Source organism: Armigeres subalbatus, chromosome 3 (genome assembly GCF_024139115.2).
Source record: "Armigeres subalbatus isolate Guangzhou_Male chromosome 3, GZ_Asu_2, whole genome shotgun sequence".
Lineage (NCBI taxonomy): Eukaryota > Metazoa > Arthropoda > Insecta > Diptera > Culicidae > Armigeres > Armigeres subalbatus.
The window spans coordinates 64035434-64044136 of record NC_085141.1 but is presented as its reverse complement, the minus strand read 5'-3'; the positions used below and the strand labels follow the sequence as shown (position 1 = coordinate 64044136).

The window sequence follows — 8703 nt, the reverse complement described above, 5'->3', positions numbered from 1 at the left end:
ATGCTTAAGTTGCACACAACTAAGGTGGAACCACCTATCACAATCGTCACAAGACACCATATTATCCTTGGTGTCAGCTTCCTTGCATAAACGGCAGTTTCCGTTCTTATTTTCCACGAATTGGAACATAGCTTTTGATTTTGCCATCGCAAATGTTCACTTTACTATCACCTGGTTGTTTGCTGCTACTTTGCTTCTCTGTTTCCTTTTGCCGGATCTGCGCGTTCACTTCTGATGACAGCTTACAAAGGTATTTCCAACCTTTTGTTAATTCACACACTGCAGTTTCACTATTTTCAAAATGTCCAATGTCCTAGTTTCACTTGAATTACCACTCTGGGTTTTAATATTCAACACACAAGGTATTTTAGACACGATTCGTGAATATCTATTCACAACTTTCGAATGTTTGCCACTATTGGCTCAAGATTTGTAACAGTTAAATTTTGTGACAATGCACAACACTCAGACTGCACTCCTGGCGACAGTATACCACGTTACAAAATCAATCACTCTAGCTATTTATTACGACAATTTTTTTTTTTATTTTTGTCGGAGTCCTTTCCACTTATTCTAGTTGATCTCCGCGCGCCGGTATCACTGCACAATTTCAACACAACGTCGCGAGTACTTTCCTCTCTGGTAGTTCACCAAAATGTGACGCCGGTGACTTACGGATTTTTCGGATGTAGAAAACATACACTGTAGAACTGTGGTCTAGAACTAACTTTATTACTAATGCTAAGCCGTATATATAAATGAATGTACAATATATTCTACCTGATTTTGACTCATTATCTTTTGGGTCCCTTTCTTATTATCTCTACTTTGTTATCGCCGCCACTATCGGTGCGTCACTATTTTTGTTACAATTTATGGGTCTCTTTCTTGGTCCTTCGTAGAAGATTAGTTTATGACATAATTGTCTCGGGTAGCAGAGAATTATCAACTATGCGCATATTGCAACTAACAATATGCCATGCGGTGCGCTGTATAGCTTAACGAAAATGACAACTTGAGTTTGAAATGCAAATTGATTGATTCGCGTTCGTTACAAGCAGAATATGACCTCTAGCGTTGGTGTACCGGGATCCCCAGTCCACCGCCCACGCGTTGAAGTCCCCTGCTACTACTAACGGTTTTAGACCAGTTAGTTTAACCGCAAGAGTGTCCACTACGCTAGTATACTGCCCTATACTCCATCTAGGAGGATAATAACAGCTACAAAAGTAAATTCCGTTTACCTTTGCTATAACGAAACCCTCATCGTTAGGAGATGATATTATCTGAATGATTTGTTTATCGGCTTTATCGGTCATTTCTACTCAAAGTATGAGGGAGTAGATAATCGAAAGATAATTGAAAATCATTAGATTGAAAGCAGCCGGGTGGCATCCCTATATCACCCTATGGATTTGTTTTGCAGCCAACATTGCGCAATCGTATCCTTCTGACGTTTCTGGTTCCCACTCGGAATCAACAAAATTTTTGGTAAACAAAACAAATCCAACGAATCGTGTTGATCGTGTTGAACGATGAGCAAGTTGAGTGTTTATTATTATGTGAATTTCGGAAGTTTTGATTATTGTAACTAAAAAGTTGACTGGCGATAAAAATTAAACACTTTACCACAGCCGGGAATCCCGATGAAATCAAAATTTGTTGATGGAATCGCGAAAGGTAAGTGAACAACGTAAAATTCAAATACTTCTGTTTTGTTCTTTAGCAATCTGAAACTTTACCTTCAATCATTCACTCTACCATCCCGAAAGGTTCTCGATCTATTTCCGTCAATGCTTATCATAGAATTATATCTGCTTTATTCCAGGGTGTACCTATTTAATCTCTACAGCAGATGCTAAACGGATTGTTTACCTCGAGATATACAAAGTTCTGAAGAAACAATCAGCATGAATCTCTATCTGCTGGAAAAAGTAAAACATTAGCTGGTAAAATAAAACGAGGGGACGGAAGTACAAGTACATGGACACAATTTATCTGGTGAGTGGTGGAACTACATAAAAATGGATGTTTCGTTCGGACCGCTAGAGTCTCTGGCAAATAGTTGCTCTGCAAAATTATCTTTTATATAGTGAGAACACCACACCTGGCTTAGAAATCTTTTTTTTTTCACGGTAAGCATAGTAAACAATTTCACAAAATCAGAACTAAATACAGTGATTGTTTGATCGCTGCGGGGATAAGGCTGGAAGTATACTACATACATTAAATGCACACTACCAATAATCGCATATAAGTCCTATCGATCCTGGATCACATATTCATATAAGACAAATATGCGTTTGTGTATATTTCCAACTGTACCTGCGTGGGCGACGATGAGAAGCCGTGAATTGATATTCGTTGCATAGAACAATGGATATGTTTGCGTGTATAAAGAAAAATTGTACCTGTCGATTGCTGCTTCTGGCGCCGTTCCGCTGTAGGGCCGATGTCCACGTGGCGTTTTTCAAGCTGCGTGTAGGCCGCGTCCACGCAAGGTACCCAGCATCAAATGTAGTCGTGCACACGTATACGTGTGCATTACTCCATTTGATGCTGGGTAAATACCTTGCAGGGACGCGGCGTGCACGCACGTAAAAAACCGCTACGTGGACATCGGCCCGTGTCTTTTTAGATTAACCATAATAGCAGACCACTGCGTAGTATAAGTCGCGAATATGGAAGTGGGCTCGAGGGATGCCGTATATATACGCGTGTACACGCGACGTTATTGAATTTACTTTATGTCTGGTAGTTTCAATCTAAGTCGGTTAATTAATAGGAGACATTTATAAAAAGCCAACGAATTATTATTAATTTTTTTATTTGTTTTTGTATTTTTGTCATTTGTTTTTGAAATAGCAAAGCATACACTTAAGAATAACACAAGTAACCAAATTTATTAAACAGTACTGCTTTTCTTGTAGGAAATGATCTTCAACCCAAACATAATGAAGCCGGATTTACATTACGTGAGGACTGCTCTTAAAAACAGTATGCATGTGATGCGAAGTAGAAACAATTGTTAAAAGAGATAATAAAAAATAAAGATATGTACATATCGAAAATCTGACAATTCGGAACACGAGTAAAGTTACTTATCCCAGCATCAATTTCCCTCAAACAATATAAGTTTGGTGAGCTTTTGTCGGTTTGATGGTTTGAATACTTTCATTCCTCTGCAATAAAGTTTGATCTTCATGTTGAGATACACTGTAATCGTCTTTTTGATCATTCTAATCTTATGATCATCGATGGGGTTCTCATGGTCACCAAATGTTTCGAATAAGTTTTCTAATTCATCCTGAGTTCGAAGAAGCGCAGCGGAAACAAGCAAATCGTAGTATTTTCCGATATTTACGTCATGCTTGTCGCCAACCAGGTTCTGTAGTTGAAGAGAATAGTTGAAAGGTTAAATTGGATTCAAGACATGACTCAACACTAAACTCACTTTAAATTCATATTCAATTGCAGTGCAGATGGTTACGAGAGACTCAGTTATATTCCTGCTAGCAATTAAAGAACAAGATTTGCATTTCAGCCCGGCCACCAGTTTTCGTTGAACTTCTGTGATGTTTTCTCTGATCGCTAAATTGTGACCAGCATCACGTGTAAACAGGATATAGTCATTGTAGCGTGCATCCATGCCACGAGTGGAAGTTAGTGATCCTGAATCTAGATGCTCGTATTCATCGTGTGCTGAAATGTTTTGGACATCGTTTTTGACAACTTGAGCCTCATTTGAGATAGTCAAAGATTGCACGTCTTCAAAGTTACTACAGTTGCTACTGCTAGGATTCTTTATCTCATTGTTTACTATTAAACGTTTGTAGCTCGCTTTAAATTGAACACAGTTCGGATTGTCATTTGACCCATTCTTAGATCTGATTGCACCGAAGAAATTTTCCAAATGATCTTGACTAAATCTGTATGTAAAAATTTGTGCAAGGTCTGCATTTTCTTCCACGTAGGTCTTGAAAATGCCTTTGAAACTTTCTAAGGCAACTAAAAATCCCATAAATCCTGTCTTGCAGCGCGAGTCGAGTATGCTTGAACCATTTTGCAGACGAATAGCCCTAATATACAGATCGATATACTTGAATGCCTCGTAATACAAGTCGAAGTTGTGTTTGGAAAGAGGTCTTTTGAAATCCTTTGCGGTTTCGTTCATGCTGTTAGTTAAATCAAACAGATCGTTGAATAATGAAATGAATTCAACTGTTGCACTACATCCTGCGAAATCTTCATGTATGCCTCTCAACTGATCCAATGCAACTGCCACACTATTGCTTAATACTTGAACTGCAAGAACCACTTTCATTTTAGAATTTTCGAAATGCACATGCCGGTCACTGAGTTTTGGTGCCAGTTTTTGACCAATGGCATTCTGATATAAATTCAAGTTCTCTATATATTTCCACTCTACGACGCCATTAGGACCAATAAGTGATTTTTGGGCGTTTAAAGTGTTTCGTACTAACTTTAGCATATGAACGGGGTCCATCAGTACGAACACGTCATGATCTGACGCAGGGTGCTTGAAAGTAGTTTTAATAGGTACTGAACTACCACGAATAGAGCAACCCAATGCATTCGCAGTGGCTATGTTTGTAGTTGTCCCGTCGAACGTAAACGCTATTATTTTAACTCCCGCGTCATGAAGACTTGTCAGTACTGTTTTAATCAAATGTTTCTTCTCTTCGGCAGACATTCCGTTAATGAGAAAATAAGCTACTGGGATCTTCCAGGTGGTTTGGTCCTGATCTTGAACACTCGTCACCATGAATACAAGTGCTTCCTTAGCTACTGCTGTCTGTTCAATCGGTGCTGTATGACGATTGGAATGCTGGTGTACTACTCCTTCTAGCTTTTTGGTTTTCTCGTCCCACACCACTTGTTGTCGTATGGCCATCTCATCCATCATAAGGCAACCAAGCAGATGCTTTCCTTTGTCCTTCATTTCAGCAGCTTTTGTTTTTAATATATCCAAAGATTCTTTAGTAATACCAGGATCACCGTTCACCGTTTGATACCATCGAATAATGGTTCGAGGATACGGTAACGTGTTATTAAATGTGCGGCGTACATACGCATAAGCCTTTGGTGAATAAAAGTGTAGCGTTACAGCAAATCTGCGTAATTCTTCACTGCAAGGCCGGTTACGTGTGCGCGTGGTGAGCTCATGGAATAAAGCATTGCTTGTTGAATAATTCTAAATAAATGATATGAAATTGATTTAACAATGGAAGCATTAATCGGCTTAAAGATTCGATCCGATTTAGAAATACACACAGGTTTTTTTCACGTGATATATTACCCAGGTTACTTTACCAGGTCCCCAGGTAACTTTCACAACTTTTTAAATACCATTCGAATTATCTTTGATTTTTTTTTCCTGGGCTTAACTCATTGTTTTATTGACGCTAAAGGTGTTAAGCCCGTAGTCCACTTTTTGTAATATTGACACATATTTGTCAAGCATGCAGACTGATTGAATATCGTCATGGATTTGAGATTGACTTGACACATATTTGTCATTATGACAAACAATGTACTGATAGCTTCAATCAACTAAAAACAAAGCGTAAAAAACCCTGGGTGTACCTAGGTGTGACTCAGTGCCAGTCATAAGTCATGGGATCGAATCATAGAACCTACCTGCAGTACCGAACTACCTGTTTCAGAGAGGTAATGCTTTGAATTAAGTTTATTGATAATCTGCTGCATGCTTTCTAATTTTTCTCGGAGACGTTTTATTTGACCTCTTTGCAATTTAACAGTTTTTTGCGATTTCCTAAGTTTGGCTTGAACCTTAGGGAGTAGCACAAGTGCTTCTTCTGCAGATATATCTTGGTTGGCCACATCTCCAGCGTATCGTAAGGTCCTAATTTGATTGGAAAGGGCATTGAAAGCAATTCAACTAATTTTAATTGTTCATACCTTCTACGTTTCGGATTTGGAAGATTAACGTCTTCGACTTTTCTCGATGCGGATGTGCTTGGAATATGCAATCTACGTTTTTGAACCGAGGTTATTACGTCTTCGGAGAATTGGGAAGCGGATTTAGCTGGAATCTTCTGAATTGAGAAATTTGCATCTTCGATAGTTCCGAGAGAAGATGTGGAGAAAATCAAGCTTTTATCCTTTGGACGAGGAGGAATGATGTTTTCAGAAATTCGCAAGGTAGATGCAGTTGAGACTTGGAATCTACGATTTGAACCCGGAAGAACGACGTGTTCAGTGTTTTCCGAATCGGAAATAGGCTTATTCAAGCAGAGCTTAAGCGAGGGCATGAGGTTTGTGGTGATTCTTGAAGCGGATGTAGCCAGCGCATTTAATCTACGCTTCTGACTTCCGATTCCGAAAGCGAGTGTAGTTGGAATCTGACAATTTTGCTTATGAACCGGGATACTGGTACCTTCGAAGACTTCGGTAGGGAGTGTAGGCCAAATCAGGTTCCTACGCATCGGAAGCTGGGGATTTATGTCTTCGGTGATCCCTGAAACGGCTGTACTCGTATGATATTCTTGTTTTTGTATCGAAGGACTGGTGCAATCACTAATTCCGCAAGCGGATGAAGCTTCAAGCTGTTGCACTGAGGAATTGGCGGCTTCGTCAATTCGGAGAGCAAAAGTAGAATGAATCTGATTTTTACACTTTAGAAGAGGGGTGATAACTTCTCCAGAGATTCCCGAAGCAGATGCAGTTGAAGCTTGAAATCTTCGCGTTTGATCCGGTGAAACGAAATGTTCAGTGTTTCCGGAAGCGGAAATAGGCCGAATACTGAACTCCGAAAACGAAGGCAGGGTGTTTGGGATGGTTTTCACAGCGGATATTGTCGGTGCATTTAATGTATGCTTTTTAATCGGGCTTACGTCTACAGTTATTCCGAAAGTGGATATAACTGGAATCTCACAATTACGGTCTTGAACCGGGAGATCGATATTTTCGATAGCGCCTGTTGACCAAATCAGATTACTACACTTCGGAAGCGAAGGATTTTCGTCTATGCTGGTTGCTGGAACGGTTGTGTTTGTTTGAAATCTGTGCTTTTGGTTTGGAAGATTTACAAACTCGGTGTTACCGGAACGGGAAGCAGACTGAATTTTGTTCTTTGGGAGCAAAGAACAGATGTTTCTGGTAATTACGGAAGCAGGTGTAGCAGGAATGTGAGAAATACGTTTGAGGACCGGATTGTTGGTCTCTTCGGTGTTGCTACATACGGATGTCATGGCGATCAGAACTCTGGTATTACCGTTGATATGCGTAGCTTCATCAATGGCTCCGGAAGCGGATGGCAACGGTTTTTGAAGACCATCGCCAACTTCGTCGAAACCAGAATCTCTCAGATTACTAAAGATAAAATTATATATTGTGTTGCAGGCAATATCTAACGAAATAAATATATCATATCACACCTATCTGTTTCCCCAGAACTTCCGAAAAGTGTAGGGATAGCGGATATGTTTAGGAACCTTTTCCCGTTTTTTATTAAGAAGTCGGTTCCTCGGAAATGCATGGAACAAATTCTTATAGCTTTGAAATTGATTTCATCCGGATAAATTATTCTATTCTCGGCATTGGCTATTGCTTGTAGCCACAAATGTCTCCGAGTCGGATCTTCCGGAATTCGATGTGCCGAAATTTTTTCTTGTGGAATATCGGGAATATCATTTTCGTACTTGTAATTATGAAAATCACTTTCACATGATAAAACGAAACATTTCATATTTGCGCATAATATAGTAAACGAACCAGGCAAATTTAAATACAAATTATACAGTTTGTATACAGAATTTAATCAAGAAATATTGATGTTTATCTTTGTTTGTTTAAATCCAAATTTCAAAACAAAAACATGAGTTTGACACATGAGATGCTGGAGATGCTGGCATCAAAAACATGGCGTCGTGCCATCCACCTGATTGAAAGCCGTTCGCTAGGACGCGAACAAGTATGAAGCGATAGAAGGTGAAAGGGAGAAAGGAAGACCATCTATTGAACAGCACACAATCGAAGCGTGTATCTTCTTGCCTAACCCCCTGGTTGTGGACGGCTTGGTTAGTGGTATGGAAACCACCGTGCCAAGATAACAAAAAAAAATGAGGTTCTATCCAATAAGATCGAAATCAGGTGATTGGAAGAACACGTCACGATATGGACATACCGCCATGAGTGGTAGTGCGAATTCCGCATAAACCTGCCGATCGATAGAACTAGATATAAAACAAAACAGCACATGGGGAGATCGTTGCCTGGATCTTTTTGCCTGTCTTGGCACGGTGGTTTCTATACCACTAACCAAGCCGTCCACAACCAGGGCGTTAGGCAAGAAGATTCACGCTTCGATTGTGTGCTGTTCAATAGATGGTCTTCCTTTCTCCCTTTCACCTTCTATCGCTTCATACTTGTTCGCGCCCTAGCGAACGGCTTTCAATCTAATGATTTTCAATTATCTTTCGATTATCTACTCCCTCATACTTTGAGTAGAAATGACCGATAAAGCCGGTAAACAAATCATTCACCACAATTACGGTCGTAAAATCTGTTTCAATTATGATGATATTATCTCCTGAATGGGGAACCGCCCGCAAGTCCTCCTCACTGACCTTCGCCGCCTGACTTATCGCCAACTCCTTTTCCTCAGTAAAAAGGCGAATCTTCCGTTCTGCCTCCTTACTGACCTCTAGTAGGGACCTC

General features: G+C 39.9%; 1 long non-coding RNA gene across 1 annotated transcript; it reads left to right on the top strand.

Annotated features, from left to right (window-relative positions):
- Nucleotides 1–1383: 1383 nt before the first annotated feature.
- LOC134228114 (uncharacterized) lies at nucleotides 1384–3080 on the top strand. Its single transcript, XR_009983840.1, has 3 exons — nucleotides 1384–1680; nucleotides 1829–2001; nucleotides 2931–3080. It is a non-coding gene; the product is annotated as an uncharacterized LOC134228114 (long non-coding RNA).
- Nucleotides 3081–8703: the final 5623 nt, after the last annotated feature.